This window comes from Mesoplodon mirus, assembly GCF_964341445.2.
Source record: "Mesoplodon mirus genome assembly, chromosome: 2".
NCBI lineage: Eukaryota > Metazoa > Chordata > Mammalia > Artiodactyla > Ziphiidae > Mesoplodon > Mesoplodon mirus.
Window position 1 is genome coordinate 228,753,343 of NC_138977.1, and position 17,635 is coordinate 228,770,977.

General features: G+C 52.3%; 1 pseudogene across 1 annotated transcript; it reads left to right on the forward strand.

Annotated features, from left to right (window-relative positions):
- The first annotated feature begins 421 nt into the window (after positions 1 to 421).
- LOC309792583 (small ribosomal subunit protein uS5-like) lies at positions 422 to 1,488 on the forward strand (annotated as a pseudogene). Its single transcript has one exon. The product of its transcript is annotated as a small ribosomal subunit protein uS5-like (transcript).
- The last annotated feature ends 16,147 nt before the right edge of the window (positions 1,489 to 17,635 follow it).

The window sequence follows — 17,635 nt, forward strand, 5'->3', positions numbered from 1 at the left end:
CAAGTTGCTGGGGACATGTTTGGCTGCCTGTGCAGGAATGTGAATAATTGATTTCAAATATAGCTCCAAACGGAAAACGTAATAAAATTTTGGTTAATAGGAGTTTGTCTGCTGTTTTCTTGCTAGAAGCAGCCCTTGGAGCTCTCTGAGAACTGTGTTCTCTCTTATCCTCCATCTGGAGGTGGGGAAGGAAATTCCATCTGGGGTCGCAGGGCACACCTGGGTGCACTGTGACACATCTCTCCCACAGAGATGCCTGCCAAGGTCAAGTTCCTATAAACACCTCACGGTTCTTACTGAGGTCCGAGTTGTAGAACATTGTGAGAGCGTTTCGGTGTCATCACTTTGATGTAGACGATGCATCACAGATTTAGGTAGAAACAAGATACACTGGGTGCGTGCTTTTTCCCAGTTAGGGACACGTTCTGCACGCTCTTTTCATAAACATCAACGTAAAAGCCTCATTCCGCCGCTTCTCCGTCAAAACACCGAAGGGCGGATGACACCGGTGCTGCGGGAGAGCCCGGAGGCCCCAGGGGCCCCTGGAGTGAGATGCTGCGGTGGCTTCCTCGGAGGCTTTGGCAGCGGCAACCGGGGCCGGGCTCAGGGCCGGGGCTGACGCCTCGGAGCTCGAGGAGGCAAGGCTGAGGACAAGGAGTGGCTCCCCGTCACCAAGCTGGGCCGCCTGGTCAAGGGCGTGAAGATCGGGTCCCTGGAGGAGATCTGTCCCCTCCTTCTGCCCATCAAGGAATCTGAGATCATTGACTTTTTCCCGGGGGCATCCCTCAAGGACGAGGTTTTGAAGATTATGCCTTGTCAAAAGCAGACCCGTGCTGGCCAGTGGATCAGGTTCAAGGCATTCGCTTCCATCGGGGATTACAAGGGACATGTCGGTTTGGGTGTCACGTGCTCTAAGGAGGTAGCCACGGCCCTCCATGGGGCCCTAATTCTGGCCAAGCTCCCCATCGTGCCCGTGTGGCGAGGCTCCTGGGGGGAATGAGATCGGCAGACCCCATACCGTCCCTTCCCAGGCGACTGGCCGCTGAGGCTCTGTGCTGGTGCGCCTCGTCTCTGCCCCTGGGGCACTGGCGTCATCTCAGCCCTTGTGCCCAGGAAGCTACTGCTGATGGCCAGAATTGACGACTGCTACATCCCGCCAGGGGCTGCACCACCACCCTGGGCGACGTTGCCAAGGCCACCTTTGATGCCATTTCCAAGACCTACAGGTGTCTCACCCATGATCTCTGGAAAGAGTCGGTACTCATCAAGTCTCTGTATCAGGAATTCACTGATCATCTTGTAAAGGCACATGGAAAGCAGTGTTTTCGTGCAGAGGACCCAGGCTACAGCTGGAGCCACCACATTGTTTTATATGAGAAAAATAAATGAAGCCGGTTAAAAAAATAAATAAAAAGAAAAGCCGAATTCCTCCTAAAACACCCTTTAACTTGCACTTGCTGTTTTGCACTTGCACGTGAGGCGACACTGCCCCAGGACCGGCTTCCAGGTGGGGCCCTGGGTCGTGTGGTCTGGGTGACCCGGGCCACCCGCTCCCATCTCTGACCGCTGGACTGTGGCTCAGGTGGCCCTGGAGGCCCACCCTCCTCCTGACGGCTGCTTCCAGAGCTCTGGTGGCTTCGTTGTTGCTGCTTGCTTTGTAAAACGCTCTGCTCTGCGGTTTGGATGTCACTTAGAAGTGAGACTTCAGGGGTTTATAACAGTCGCACGTGCCCTCAGAAGGGTTTACCAGTCCCTGGAAGGTGGAAATCAGTGACACTTGGCGCTAATCGCGTTTTAGTTGCATTGTGCCCAGAGGTGCCCAGAGGGATGTCAGATTTCGAGGTATTTGCATGTCGGTGTGGCTGGCTATTCTGAGCTGCTGATTCCGGTGTTTATGCTCTCAGTGTCTCCCGGCGCCATCCAGCAGGTGTCTGTCTTTAGTGGCCTCCGGGAATGTCTGTGTTTCTTGGACTCTCACCCTCTTTTAAGGATGGGATTGGGGAGTCCGGGGTGCGTGGATGAGAAGGGGGACAGGGAAGGGGAGGGGAGGAGACCTCCCCCTAAACGGGATCCTCCCTGGCTGGGGGAGCTGAGAGAACCTGGGACGTCTCCTGGGACGGTGGTGGGACCCCAAGGAGGGGATGGAGGGAGGTGGGAGCAGCTGGGTCCTGGACATGAGGCTCTCCTGGGGCGGGGTGGGCGGGAGGCCCCCAGTGGGGCTGTGACCCTGGAGGCTCCTTCCCTGACGTCTGGGCTTCATGCCACAGGGAGGCCCCAGGAGTGACAGAGGAGCTGTCCTGCCTCTGAACCAACGTTCCTACGATTCAAAGCAAAGACAAGCAGTGTTGTTTCTAGAATCTGGGAGACTTGCCCCCCATTCCCTCTGGCTGTGGCAGCCCCACGCCACCCCCCATCTCCAGCTACCCTCTGCACAGGTGAGTCCTTACCTGTGCCACCCTGGTCATCACTGATGGCCTTCTGCCTCGGTTTGCTCATCTGTAAATGGGGCTGGCTGGAAGGGGTGTGGTGGAGGCCCCACACAAGGGCTTGGGGTGCTGAGATGGGCCTCTCAGGATCCAGTCCCCCGGTGTCATGTGCAGGGTGGCAGCGTGCTGGGCACCGAGCAAGGGATGCGGGTGGAGAGGTGTAGGCTGGAAGGGAGGAGGGTCCCAGGGGGGCGCTTGGGGCAGGCGGGGGCCTCCCGGGGAGAGCAAACAGCAGCAAAGCCATAATGGCTCTGGCTCTGGGGTTGAGGGTGGAGGGACCCAGGTCCCCGAGAGCAGCTGCCAAAGGGTTTTGTCGGGTGGGGTAAGAGCTGCCTTTCACCGAGAGGGCAGCCTGCAGGGGTCCCACCTGGAGGAGCAGGTGCCACCACGCGGGTGAGGTGTCCGATGGGTGCCACGCAGGTGAGGTGTCCGAGGGTCCCTGGGCGGGCAGGTGCCGGCCGGGCAGAGCACAGGCCGCTCGCTCCCTGGCGGCTGCCGTGTGTGCCGAGCCTCGGAGGGCCAGCTCTGCAGGGAGACTTGGGCAGCCCAGGTGGAGGGGCCCCTCCAAATTGCTCGGGGTTTGAGCCGAAAGTGCAGGGGTTCTGAGCAGGTGGTGCGCGGGGTAGGACGCTCTCGGCTGCAGAGGACGGTGTCCCTGGGGGGGTGATTCTCACCCTGGGATGTGAGGGCGGCCATGCTCCTGCCTCTGAGGGGCTCGCTGCATCTCTGGGGACCCTGCCCGGGGCCGCTGTTGTCATCATCCCCTGGGCAGGAAGAGGGGGTGGAGAAGCCCCTGTGTCCTTTCATTAGGGGAAACCTCTCTCCTGTGCACAGCAGCCTCCCTGTACATTGGCCAGACTGGAGCCGTGGCCCCAGAGTCCACCTCTGGCCGAGGGGAAGGGGTCCAGCGAAGGCGGTGGCCCGTCCTGACTCAGCCCTGGAGGGGGGCCACCTTCCTGGTCAGACTCACCACCCAGTGGCCTGAGCTGGCCTGAGGGAAGGGGAGCGTCTGTGCACGGGGCTGCTCAGAGGAGAGGGTCTTGGGTGTGACAGGGTCCGTAGGGGGAAACTGAGCCCAGGGGAGGAGAGCGGCCGGTCCAGGGCCTTCCGGGGAGCTGGTGGCAGAGCTGGGCAGGAACTGGACACCCTGCCCTGCGCTGCAGGATGGCGTGGAGGTTGGAGGGCGGGGATTATTGGTTCCAGCGTGTCCACGTGGATTGGTGGAGTGAGGATGGGGTGCGCAGGCCTGCCCTCAGAACGCTCCGTCTCCTTGTAGCCGAGAGCTTTGTCTACACACATGATGAGCCGGAAAGGCAGCTAGCTTGAACATCCGGGGTTTGATGCAGGGGAGTCACCACACCCCGTCCTGAACCCTCAGCCACTTTCACTAACGGTGCGCATAGGGTCGGGGCAGCATCTGTGTGGGGTTGGGATTCTGAGTTAGCTGTGCAGTTCAGGGTCAGTGTATGTGTATGGATAGTTCCAGTCAAGGGTTTCACACTTAGTGTGCCACAGGGGTCATGGGGTCCTGGTTTATGGGGCTTTTTGAAATGTGAAAGACGCCAGGAATGGACAGTCCTCCCCACATCCCCCAGGCTGCCTCTAGGCTGCATCCCTCGTTACCCCTCGTGTGCCTGCCTGGGTTGTGAGCAGTGGCCTTCTGTTTGAGTGGGTGTCTTGCAGCCTTCTGCATCTGGGCAGCTCACCCCCGGAGGAGGTCCCAGGCCCTGGCAGTGGGCAGAAGGGCCAGCCATTGAGAGCCAAGTGCCTACAGCCCCCCACCCATCAGCAGTGCCAGCCGGGGCCCCAGAGCCGCTCCATTCCCCTTGAAAGGATAACGGGAGATGACCACCATCTTTCAGAATTAACTTCTCCAGTGAGCATCAGAAGCCCCATAACTTCATTAGGAGCAATCAGGAGCTCCATTTGCTTTTATTAGTTTGAACACTGCTCTCAGGGCCACATTTGGAGTGGCCCCAGAGGACAGGGCAGCTCACAACCCAGGAAGAGGAGAATCCAGCTGAAGGTCGCAGCTGCCATGGCCTGTGGCCTGGCCCACAGACCAGCCTCTCCCATCAGACGCTTCTGACCTTGAGGCAACCTTGGCGGCTGAGGACAGCTTTCTGGGTTTTTTTAAAATCTACATGCTTAAATGCAATGGAATATTATTTAGTATTAAAAGGAAGGACGTTCTGACACCTGCTACCACGTGGATGAACCTTGAGGACATTGTGCTGAGTGAAGTGAGCCAGTCACGAGAGGACAAATACGAGATGATTCTGTTTCTGTGAAGTGTCTAAAATAGTCAAATGCATAGAGACAGGAAGTAGATGGTGGGTACTGGGGCCTGGGGGAGGGGAATGGGGAGTTAGTGTTTAACGGGGGCAGAGTTTCAGGTTTGCAGGATGGGAAAGTTCTGGAGCTGGATGGTAGTGATGTTACCGAGTCCAAGCTTGTACTGCTCTGCACGACAGGCCAGTGAGTCGAGGGATGAGGGTTGGTGCAAGTGTTAGTGACTTTATTCAGAAGCCAGAAGACCAAGGAGATGGTGGACTCTTGTCCCAAAGAACCATCTTCCCCAAGTTAGAATTCAGGCTTCTTTTATGCTAAAGAGGGGGAGGGGAGGCCTGGTTCTGGTCAGACTGCAGAGGGGATGGGTTCATTCCTTCCTTCCTGCAGGCTTCGCAGGTGGGCCTGGTCAGGATGTTTCCCGTGAGTTAAAGGTATTTTAGCTTAATGATCGTAACCTGGGAGGCAGGGTCCCCAGAGATGGGCCATTATGTATAATTTAAGCTTACAGGCAACATCCCTTTAGTGATGAGCTTGTAATAGGATACGAAGGTCTTTCCCTATTACAGTGTGGTTACACAGCACTGTTAAGTGTACTTCATACTGAACTGTGCACTTAAAAATGGTAAATTTTATGTTCTGTGTATTTTACCACAATTAAAAAAATAGGAAATAATAAATTCTCTTTAGCATTGACCCTTGAGACCTCAGTCAACCTGGAAACACATCAGCGTACATGATAAACCAGCATTAGATCTCAGGTCAAGCGGCAGTGTGTGGGCACGGAGAGCTTTTACCGCCAGCGTCTGGGTCTGCGGGTGCGCCGTGGACTGGGGCATGTCACCCTACCCTTAGCCTCTGATCTTCTCTGTGGTGGGGAGAAGCCGAGGATGAGGACGGGCACTAGGGAAAGGCCTGAGTAGTGAGTGTGTTTGCATCAGATGAGCGTTTGTTCTAGGTCCCCAGATACCAGGGTGGGACTGTAACTAGGGACCGCATGTCCCAGCTTGGCTGGCCCAGTTCACGCCTGCAGAATGATTGGTGGGACCCTCTGGCCATCCTCCAAAGCCTCTCCTCGCGTGGGTGATGTTATAGGGCCGTCCTAGTAGAAGATGCAGGGATGTGCCCCAGCTCCTCTTGGGGTGCGAAGGTTTATACCCCTGGCTGCTGGGAGGCTGTGGTCGGGTCAGCCCTCTCTGGGAGTTGCCCTCTGCCAGCCCGAGGTCATGGCAAGAGGGACCCAGGTCTCCCTCACAAAGGGCTGCTCGCCCCATGTGACCTCGAGACCCTCCTAGATGAGCTGGAGAGTTTACAAAACCACCTCCTGGATGCTGGCGGAGACCTAATAGCCACTGGTGAGCTGGCTCTGTCCAGCAGAAGGGCACTTGGAGTCCCAGGGAGCAGGCAGGCCCCGTGGCCAGGGACCAAGTTTGTCCTCTCTTAGCTGGGGACACCCATTCCAGGGTGGGGCAGAAGATGATCGAGGCACCAGCGTCCCACCCGGGCGCTTGGACATTAGCCCACAGGCAGTGGCCCAGGAAAGTACTGTGTCAGCTAGGGTGAATTACCACCTGCCAGTGAGGGAGACGGCGGACCTCAGGAGGTGAGGGGGACAGTGAGGCAGTGACAAGGGTCAGCTTGACCTCTGCCTGCCCCAAATCTTTTGAAAACATTGATTTATCATTTAAATCATGGTAACATGCACACAGCCTACATTTTATCTTCTTAAACCATTTTAAGTGTATAGTTCAGGAGTATTAAGTATGTTAATATTGTTGTGCATCCTTTGCCCCCAAATCTTCCAGTTCCTGAGGTTCTTTAAGAGCCCCGAAGCCTCGTTTTTCATAACCAATTGTTCCGCTTCGCTGGTGGCTCAGGCCCGTGCCTGATGGTTGCAGAGAAAGCACCTAGCCTCCTTCCGGTTTCCCCAAGTCTCCACGACTGACCTCTCTGCAACTGAGACTGAGAATGACCATTGTTCCTAGGTCGTAATTGGATTTTAATGCATGAAAGAATCTTACTGGGACCCTCCCCTGAGGAAGTCCTCAGCTTTTTAGAGGGTTTCCTGAAAGTCAAAATAATTCCCACTGATTGTTTTTAATGCTCGTTATAGGAATCGCACAAGGAATAGTCAGCAGTTGGACGTTGTTTTTCTCCTTTAAGCTCCGAGGTTGTGTTAGCCTGGAGAGCCCTGCCCACCCGCCACTCCCTCCCCTCCTCCTCTCCCTCCCGCCTGCTCTTCCCTGTCTGGGGGCTCAGGGGGCTTGCAGATGTCAGCCTGATACACACGGCTCTTCACGTGCCTCCCTGTGTCTCCTGCCTGGTGCTCTGAACAGCAGAGGTCATTCAGTGCCCACTAGGTCTGAGCGTTGGTTGGTGGGTGCCCACCACGAGGCCCAGGGGCAGACCCGTGCTTGGGTGCAGCTCTCAGCTGCTGTGACTGGTTTGGACCTGCCAGGCGGTATCAGAGTTGGCGTCTGGTAAAGGATGTCTGTCCAGCCTCAGTGTCCTAGGTCCGGCCCTGGGTTCAGGTGGTTTTCTGGACCGTTGCCTCATTCATGGAAGCAGGGTCCTCCATGCCTCTGGCCACAGTGGGTGATGGCCAGGGCAGGAGGTGTCCTCACTGTTATGGACACAGCCTGTTGACAGTCCTGGGCTCCCGGCCATGTTCTGGGTCCCTGCAGACCCCTAACTGGGCATGCATGGGGTCCTGCCCCAGCCTGCCCTCAGATGAAGATGCTCGGGTTTGGGGCTCCTGGCTGCCCGTCTTTCTGACCTTGGTGGCCAACGCTACAAAAACCCACTGAGTCTCTAATAGTACAGATTCCTTAAATACTGTTTTTTCATGTCGAAAATGCTGGCCGGGAGATTTAACCAGTCTTGAAGGTCACAAAGGTTTTATGAAGCCAATTTGGAAAGTCACTTGTGATGAACACAAACTTATGGACATTTTTCTGTTTCTTGTGGGTTTTCACTATTCAACAGGCAATGAGATTTATCTCATACTTTTGTTCTTATTTTCCTCCAAAGATAATTACATGTGATACGCTCTGGCGTGCTGAGTTCCTCTTTCTGTGTTCCTTGACTTTGAAAATGTGAAGGTGTTATAAATTGTGCAATAAAAAGCTGATTCTGTATCGAATGAAACAAAAAGACTATTTCTAATTGCATCTGTTAATCTCGTACACGTCTTCATTAGGGGTTTCAGTATATTGGAAAGATGCATCAAAGTTGGCAATTAAGGAAGCGTCCTCATCAAATATGGGTTAATACATTTTCTTTGTCAACAGCCAAGGGTTAGGGATGCATCTAGGACATGGCTCAAGTCTGCATGTGGGATGTGGCCTCTTCCACACCCTCGGCCGAGATGAGTGTCTGCTTCTCGGGGTGCACAGACTTGATAGTGATGCCGAATCTGGCCTCTGTATCCCAGCACCAAACTGAATCTCAGAGACAGTTTTGGGTGCAGTAGAAAAGAATAACTTTATTGCTTTGCCAGGCAGAGGGGACCATGGTGGGCTAAGGCCCTCAAAACTGTGTGTCCCATCCCGGGAGCGGTGTGTGAAGAGTCAGAATCAAGGGATGGGGTTGCTGGTAAGAATCAGGGTACCTGCAGGGCCCACAGGCCTTCAATCCAGAGATCCTCTGGCTTCAGGTGGTGGTGGGTGAACTGTGACCTTCTCTGGAATGAAGAGCGCTTCATCAAGTAGTTAACATCTTCCATTTGGTGGGCGTCTCAGTTCTGCAAAAGAGCTTAGAGATACTGTTCTGTGCATCCCTTGAGGGAGAACCAGGACCCTGCCCCGAGGCTTCACTGTTGCTTCTTGGCTGCTCCTACCTGGTCTCCACATCCCCTCCCTTCCCTGATTAGCAACTGTTTGAACCTGCCCTTTGGAACTAGGGAAGGGGACACAGAAAGGCTTTTGTCCCCAGGCGCCCCCCTGGGTCCTGCTTGGCTTCAGGAGGGGCTCGGAGCCACAGGTATGTTACATGCACTTCTTCTCCTGGCAAAACTGAGTGCTAAGCGTGACTTCTGCAGACAGGGAACAGGTTCAGAGAGGTTAGGAGAGGCTCAGGGCAGAGGGCGGGGGTCTGAGCCCAACCCCAGCTCTTTCCCTTCAACCACAGGCCTCCCTGAGCCTGAGGGGCACGTGAGCCCCAGGAACAATCTGGAGACAAGGGGTCTTGGGTATTTGTTTGTCCTACTTTCCCCGTTAGGGGCTCACAGTCCACGGCTGCCTGTGGTCCCCCAGCTGGTCAGGGGAGGAGCTTGGCTGCACACCAGACACTCTTCTGTCAGTTCCCCTCCAGCACCACGGACAGCGGAGGGAGGGTCGGAAGGGGGACCCATGGGAGAGGGAGTGGAAAAGGAAAAGGACAAAGAATTTAAAACCTCTGTCTCTGTCTAGTCAAGCTGCTAAAGGTGGACATTTGGTTTCCAGAGCTGAGCGTGAGGAATTAGGAGAACTTTTAAGGGGAAAACACGTAAGTAACACTTTATTGGTCTAGTTGAGGAGAGAATGATGGGAATTTATTTCCCCAAGGAGCTGGGTATTTAATCAGATGCTGATAAACAGGCCCTCTCAAGTCTGACTCAGAATTTTCTTTTTCTTAACATCTTTATTGGAGTATAATCGCTTTACAATTGTGTTGTGTTAGTTTCTGCTGTATGACAAAGTGAATCAGCTATACGTATACATATATCCCCATATCGCCTCCCTCTTGGATCTCCCTCCCACCCTCCCTATCCCACCCCTCTAGGTGGTCACAAAGCACCAAGCTGATCTCCCAGTGCTATGCGGCTGCTTCCCACTAGCTATCTGTTTTACATTTGGTAGTGTGTATATGTCAACGTTACTCTATCACTTTGTCCCAGCTTACCCTTCCCCATCCCTGCGTCCTCAAGTTTATTCTCTATGTCTGTGTCTTTATTCCTGTCCTGCCCCTAGGTTCTTCATGGCCATTTAAAAAAAAATCCATATATATGTGTTAGCATATGGTATTTGTTTTTCTCTTTCTGACTTACTTCACTCTGTATGACAGACTCTAGGTCCATCCACCTCACTACAAATAACTCAATTTCGTTTCTTTTTATGGCTGAGTAATATTCCATTGTATATATGTGCCACATCTTTATCCATTCATCTGTCGATGGACGCTTAGGTTGCTTCCATGTCCTGGCTATTGTAAATAGAGCTGCAATGAACATTGTGGTACGTGACTCTTTTTGAATTATGGTTTTCTCAGGGTATATGCCCAGTAGTGGGATTGCTGGCTCATGTGGTAGTTCTATTTTTAGTTTTTTAAGGAACCTCCATACTGTTCTCCATAGTGGCTGTGTCAATTTACATTCCCACCAACAGTGCAAGAGGGTTCCCTTTTCTCCACACCCCCTCCGGCATTTATTTGTAGATTTTTTGATGATGGCCATTCTGACCGGCATGAGGTGATACCTCACTGTAGTTTTGATTTACATTTCTCTAATGATTAGTGATGTTGAGCATCTTTTCATGTGTTTGTTGTCAGTCTGTATATCCTCTTTGGAGAAATGTCTATTTAGGTCTTCTGCCCATTTTTGGATTGGGTTGTTTGTTTTTTTGATATTGAGCTGCATGAGCTGCTTATATATTTTGGAGATTAATCCTTTGTCAATTGCTTTGTCTGCAAATATTTTCTCCCATTCTGAGGGTTGTATTTTCGTCTTGTTTATGGTTTCTTTTGCTGTGCAAAAGCTTTTAAGTTTCATTAGGTTCCATTTGGTTATTTTTGTTTTTAATTTCCATTTCTCTAGGAGGTGGGTCAGAAAGGATCTTGCTGTGATTTATCTGACTCAGAATTTTGAGGGGCTTTATTTTCCTCTTGCCACTGCCATGGTGAGTGGCTTAGCTCATTTTGTCTTTCCCATTATTTTCATTCTGTTAATTAACTCAGCCAGCCAGATGCAACATTTATAAAAGGCATCGGGAATATTCTGTGCAGAAGCCACATTCACCTGAGAAGGCACTTTGCTATGAGTGGGAATGTCAAATTTTCATGGAGAGGTTTTTATGAAGGTCCCACACACTCGCCCCCGCCTGGCAGGGGTTCTGAGCCCGGTGGGTGGAAGCCAGGGTTTCCAGGCAGGGTCCCCCTCATCTTGCATCAGGGTGGGCAGCGCAGATGTGATAGATGTTTGCCAGCAGGAGGAAGCTTCTAGAGGGAACATCACTGGGCCTGAGAAGTTCTGGTGTATCAGCACAGATGGGCGATGTGATCGGCCCTGCCCTTGTGCGGCCAGGGCTGCTCTAGGGGAGAGGAGCTTCAGGTCTGATATGTCACTAAATGGCAGTGATCCTTCCCGAGGTACCGACACCTCCCACCCCAATCCAGGCAATAGAGGTGTAACTGTAGTAAATACATAAATACCTAGGCTGAGTATTCAGATGCTTCTGTGTGGCCAGCACTGTGCTCAGTCTTCTATACATTTAATTCTCATTTAATCCTCAGAACAACCCTGTGAGGTATTGTTTTTATTCGAAAGATGAGAAAACTGACACTTAAAGAATTTAGAATCTTGATCCAAGCTATATACCTAATAAACCGAAAATTCGGGAACCACAGACATTCTAAATACTGGGCTTAACATATAATGCATATCAGTGAATACATGGAATGCATTTTAGAACATTCTAGAATGTGAGTTTGTTGAATGTTTTCTACTGCTAGGCACCGTGGTGGTCTCAGGGGCAAAGGTGAATGAGGCACGGTCATCCTGGCCCTCAGGCCCCTGTAGGACCAGGGTAGACGTGTGCCAGCTGGGGCATTAGGGACGGCCCATGAGGGAGGGTAGCTGCTCTGGACACTTGACATCCCCTTTGCTCCCAAAAGTCGTCAGCACAAGTTCAGGCTGCAGAAGCCCTCGGCAGGGCAGGGGTTGGGTGAGCAGGCTCTGGGCTGGACCTGGATGGGCATTTTGGCCCAGCACTATTCTTGCTGTGTGGCCTGCACAAATTACTTGACCTCTCTGTGCTTCTGCCTTCACATCTGTTACAGGAGGTGGTGACAGTGGCTGCTTTGAGGCTCAGTTAGTGCAGGCTCATGGCCTCTTAGCAGGCAGCAAACAGTCATTTGGGCTGCTAGAACCCTTATTCACCTGCACGTGCTTTTGGAGAATGTGTTTTTCTTTTCCTTTATAAATTACAAAAGTAATACACACTCACTTAGAAGTTCCAACAATGTGGAAGTGATTAGTTATAACGCAAAGTGCAAATCTGCTTCATGCTTTGTCTGCACCTTCCAGAGGGGGAACCACTGTCAGCCATTGGCAGGTAGCTTCCTAGATCTTTTTTCTAGGTGTTTACAAGTATGGATCCATCATATGCGTTTATATCATTGAAATCCCTCAACATTCATTACACTCCATATATAGCAGCATATCCTGGACATGCTTGTGTCATTTGACATACGATATCAACATTCACAAATTTTGTCTTTTCCATGGCATAAGCTACCTCAATTTTTAAATCACTCCCTTACTTGATGGACATTTAGGTGTCTGGCCTGCATCCTCCCCACCCCCATATATTTCATTTAGAAAGAATGTTGCATCAGATGTCCCTGTACATTCATCTTTCATTTGGAGGAAGATTGGGATTCAGTGAAAGAAACACCAACACATGCAGTGTCTGCTCAGTGGTCCAAGGGTCTGCCCTGGTGATTTGGTGCTCCATCTCTGAGATACTCCAATGGGGCAGTCTGGCCATCTGTTAGTGACGTCCTAGAGGGGATTGCTGGGCTGTGCGTGCATACCTCTTTGCTCTTGGAAGAATTTTGGCAGTGAAATTAGGAGTCTAAATAGACTTGTTAATGGCAAAACAAAATGGTGAGAATTACATTAAGAAAATTATACTGAGAACTAAATATTAATTGACCAATGGGAGTGCATCCAGGGAAGGGTTTCCAGGCTGGCAAAGGATTTAAAAACTGTGTTTTAGGCAGCAGGAATTTTCAGCCTGAAAAGCATGGGGACCACCATCAAGGGGCCACCATCAGGACCACCATCAGAGACCATCAGAGACCACATCAGGGGCCACCATCAGGAACCGTCAGGGGCCACCTTCAGCGACCATCATCAGGGACCACTGTCAGGGGCCACCATCAGAGACCATCATCAGGACCACCATTAGAGACCATCATCAGGGACCACCATCAGGGACCACCTATTGGAAGGACATCACGCAGAAGAAGAATGAACCTTTTCTAAGTGGCTCCAGAGGGTGGAGATAAGACTAACTAATACAACTTAGAGGAGGCTGATTTAGACTCAAAATGCAGAAGGACCTTTGAACAAGCAGATTTGTCTACAGAAGAACTGGGCTGGACTTCCAAGCCAAGATGGGGCAGGGTGGATCCAGGCATAATCCTCTCTTCTCTGTTCCTGACTCAAATGCATGATAAAGTTAAAAAAAATGAACAAAAGGAGACATGTTCAAAACGAAGAGGAAAGCACCCAGGCCCACGAGTGGAGAGAAGGCCCAGGATGAGCAGAGGCTGGAGCAGCATATTCAGGGGAGGTGGGGACCAGATGGAGCAGTGGGCCCAAGGCGTTTCAGGCCCTGAATGCTTATTGTAAGATCTGCTTTTAACCACACAATCTGCAGGCCAGGCTGAGGCAACTGCAAAATCAGGTAAGAGGGAAAATATCCACAGCACAAGTTGCAAACAAAATGATAAATCACAGGAAGAGACTCAAGGAACAATCAGAAGATAACACATGGGAGAATGCACACCCAGGGAAATAGAAATAATAACCGTCTGAAAAGAACTTTAAGGTGAGTAGGTTCAGAATTCTCAGGGAGACTGAGGAGGGAACACCATCCTTAAAATGGGAACAGGAGGGTATTGAGCCAGGTCTGGTCCAGTTCCCGGGAATCAGACTCTGAGATGAAGACTTTTGTGTAGGACATTTATCTCGGGGGCTCTCAGAGCGATGCCTGTAAGGGCGCGAGGGAAGACAGGGCAGAGGGAGGAGTTGGACACTGATGGAGCCACAACAGAGGCCACAGACAAGCCCACAGGAGCTCTGGAGCCTGATGGCTCTCAGAATTGTCCCCTGGGAGGCAGGGGACATCTGTACCCCTGGGCAGGGCAACTGTGTTCCGCCAAGCTTGGGGCCCAGGGCCTGGTTCTGGCAGTGATTTTGGTGCAAGGACGCTGCCTCTTCATTGTGTGGACACTTTTGTGGCTTCAGGTAGGTGTCCGGGGCCCAGATGTCTCATTTCTTTGTTGATTAATACAATGCTTTTCCTGGTCCAGATATGGAGATCAGATTTGTGCTTTCTGCAAATGTTGTTTCTCTTGTGTTATAACCTAAGCAAATGGCTCCCAGCTCTACAACCCTTTGAAGCAGTTATTCTAACTACGAGGAAATTTTTCTAGCTAAAAAGCCGTGCACAATAACGTTCATGTATATTTCATCATTGCTGTTGCTTGAAATCATTCACAATTTACAAAAAAAAAATAGAAATTTGTTGTTGTGAAAATGTACCAGAGCCTGAAATCAGTGGAATCACGGAAGACTGTGTGTGTTTCATGGAGAGAGCTGCAGGGGGAGGTGTGTGCCTGGCTGTTGCTGATGTTGAGCTGGCCCTGTGTCTCTGGCGACGGGAGACACAGCAGCGGGCAGGACCAACACACAGAGTAACCCCTGCCCCTCCTCCCCTTGCTGGTTCCGGATTCCAGAGAACCAGGCTCTGTGCACATCTTGTGATTTCAGGCTATTTTAAATGCTTGCTGGGCTGCAGTTCAGTGGCTGTGATAGGCCTGTCCCGTGGATATGGAAATCCTTCCCTAGAATAAGCGATTCTGCATGTTCATTGTCGGCTTTGAGAAGGCACTCTCCCATTTTACCCACAGAGGTCTTGTTACCAAACCAAACTCGGGTCCTCTCGCCCATCCGCAGTAAAGCCAATCTACTGACCCTGGGTGGTGGGGAAGGAAAGTGCAGTGTTTATCGCAGGAGCCAAGCAAGGAGCCCAGGCAGCTAGTGCTCAAAAGGCCTGAGCTCCCCGAAGGCTTTCAGGAAAAGGTTTTTCAAGACAAGGGGGCGTTGTGGGGTGTGTGATCAGCTTGGGCACATTCTTCTGATTGGCTGGTGGTGAGGTCATCGGGAGTCACCATCATCCACCTTCTGGTTCCAGTGGGTCTGGGGTCTGCGTGCTTGTGGGCAGCATCCAGTTAACTTCTTCCGCCCGGAGGGGGCTTCAGTATCTGCAAAACAGCTCAAAGATGTAGCTCAGAATAAGATCTATAGCGCTTGAGGAGGAACTAAAGGCCCTTGACATTGTTTAATGGCTAAACTAGTATTTTGTCTTGCTTGACTGTTTTCCTTTCTTTCTGCATTTTCTCACTTCTCTGATTAAATTTATTCTTTGGAACTCAGGGAAGGCCTAAGAGGCTAAAGTTTTTCTAAAGACAAGAGGCAGGTGGAGGACATGGACGGGGTGTGTGTCCCAGGAAGGCCCCCCAGGGTCCTGCTCGGTTACAGTCTGAGTTTCAGGTCCCTCTGCTTTGGCCAGGACTCCTGCCTTTCCCCCACCTGCTCGAGTGTTCCTCCAGGACCAGTAATATTTCCCCCGGTGGCTCAGTAGACACAGGTTTTTATACTCTCTGCTTTTGTGTAGTCCTTTTCCCAGGTGTGCTGTCAGGGCAGGAACATAACAACTGCTATTTGTTTCCCTGCTGGCCACACCCGATGTTTGTCAGCTGTGTGAGTTTCCTGGGCTGCTGTAACAAATGACCACAGACTGGGAGGCTTAAAGCACCAGGAGTTCATTCTCTCACAGTCTGGAGGCCAGAAGTCTGAAATCAAGGTGTCGGCAGGGCCGTGCTCCCTCCAGAGGCCCTGGGGGGTCGGCAGCTTTTCTTGCCGCTTCCGAGTCTGGTGGCTCCAGGTGCTCCCTGGTTTGTGGCCATGTTGCTCCCATCTCTGCTTCCGTCTTCACGTGGCCGTCTTCCCTCTGTCTTTCTTCTTCGGTCTCTTAAAAGGACACTTGTCATTGGATTTAGGGCCCACCAGGATAATCCAGGATGGTCTCTTCTCGAGTTCCTTGATTCAATTACATCTGCAAAGATTCTATTTCCATATAAGGTTGAATCCATGGGTGCTGGGGGTTAGGACGTGACCACATCTTTTGAGGCCACTCTGTTGCCACTGCATCACCCAAGATGCACGCAAACTTATGGACTCAAGGGCACCCCCGGAGCCTGGGCGCTGTCAGTAGTTTCATGGTTGAAGGACGAGGAGATGGGCTTTCTTAGGCTGGGAGCGTCGCTGGGCTGAGCGTGGGAAAGTGAGGATGCCGAGGGGGCTTGCTGCACAGGCCGGGGAAGCCCGTGGAGGCGTTTGAGGGAAAGGGGTGGTCAGGGCCGGGGACCCGGACGTCCACCACGGCTGTGTTGCTCCTGTGGCTCTGTCCTTTAGTCCATTCGATGGCCTCAGCCGGGCGAGCTGGGGGGCCCTGCGGCAATGGGGGGCGGGCCCTGCTTTCCAGAGCTTGGTCCGGGTCGGGCTGGCTCTAACCCTGCCCCCGCATGGGCTTGGCTGGGCTTTAGGTTGACGTGGGGTAATACAAGAGTATTCGTGTGGACAGTTCCCTCCCTTTACTTCCAGCCTGTGGCCTTGAGTGGCCGAGCTGGGGGAGCTTTGCTATGGCTCCTGGGGGGCTGCTGAACCGACATGGGGATCTGGTGGCATGAGGATGGGGGCTGTGGGTGGTGATGGTGGGGTCCGTGCTCTTGCTGTGTCAGGGGTCCCTGGAGACCCAGGGCGAGCTGGTGGGAGGATGCTCTCACCTCCAAGCACCCCCAGGGTGCTCTTGTTGAGGGCTACGCTGACTGCCCCCCACCCTCCCCGGGAGCCAGCCCTCCAGCCCCGGGGGAGGGTCTCATTCCCTCTCACCCTCTCTGCCTTCTGCCACCCTAGGGACGCATCTGGTAGGGGTGCACTCCTTCCCGCTCCTGCCGTACCGGGGCGCCTCCCCTGCCCTCACAGGTTCGGTTCTGTCACTTCCGCAAGGGCTGCATTAGGACTTCCCTGGGTCCTGGGCACCTTGGCCTCTGCGGGCCCTTCCTCCATGAAAACGTACTACAGTTATACTTCATGACTACGTTGGTATAAAGACGAACAGAATGCAGAAGTTACGAATCTTGCTTATTGGGAGAAATGAAATGTTTCTGTGGGCCCCGGCCTGAGCCTGCTGTGGCCGGCGGTCGGGTGGGCCGCCTCCCCTCCTGCCCAGGGGCCTGCACCCTTGCTCAGATCTCCTTCAGGGACAGTACGGCACCCACATTCACCGTCCCCACCTGCTCTGCACCCCAGCACGGGCGGGACCCGGCAAAAACACGGCACTTTTTTTTTTTTTTTTTTTGCGGTACGCGGGCCTCTCACTGTTGTGGCCTCTCCCGTTGTGGAGCACAGGCTCTGGACGCGCAGGCTCAGCGGCCATGGCTCACGGGCCCAGCCGCTCCACGGCATGTGGGATCTTCCCGGACCGGGGCATGAACCCGTGTCCCCTGCATCGGCAGGCGGACTCTCAACCACTGCGCCACCAGGGAAGCCCTGCACTTTTTTTTTAGACTGAAGTGTAGTTGATTTACAACATTGTGTTAGTTTCAGGTGTACAACAAGGTGATTCAGTTTTATATATATATATATGTATATATATATATATACACATTGCAAATTATTTTCCATTATAGGTTATTACAAGATATTGAATGTAGCTCCCTGTGTATACAGTAAACCCTTGTTGCATATCTATTTTATGTATAGTAGTGTGTATGTGCTAATCCCATACTCCTGATTTATCCTCCCCTGCTTC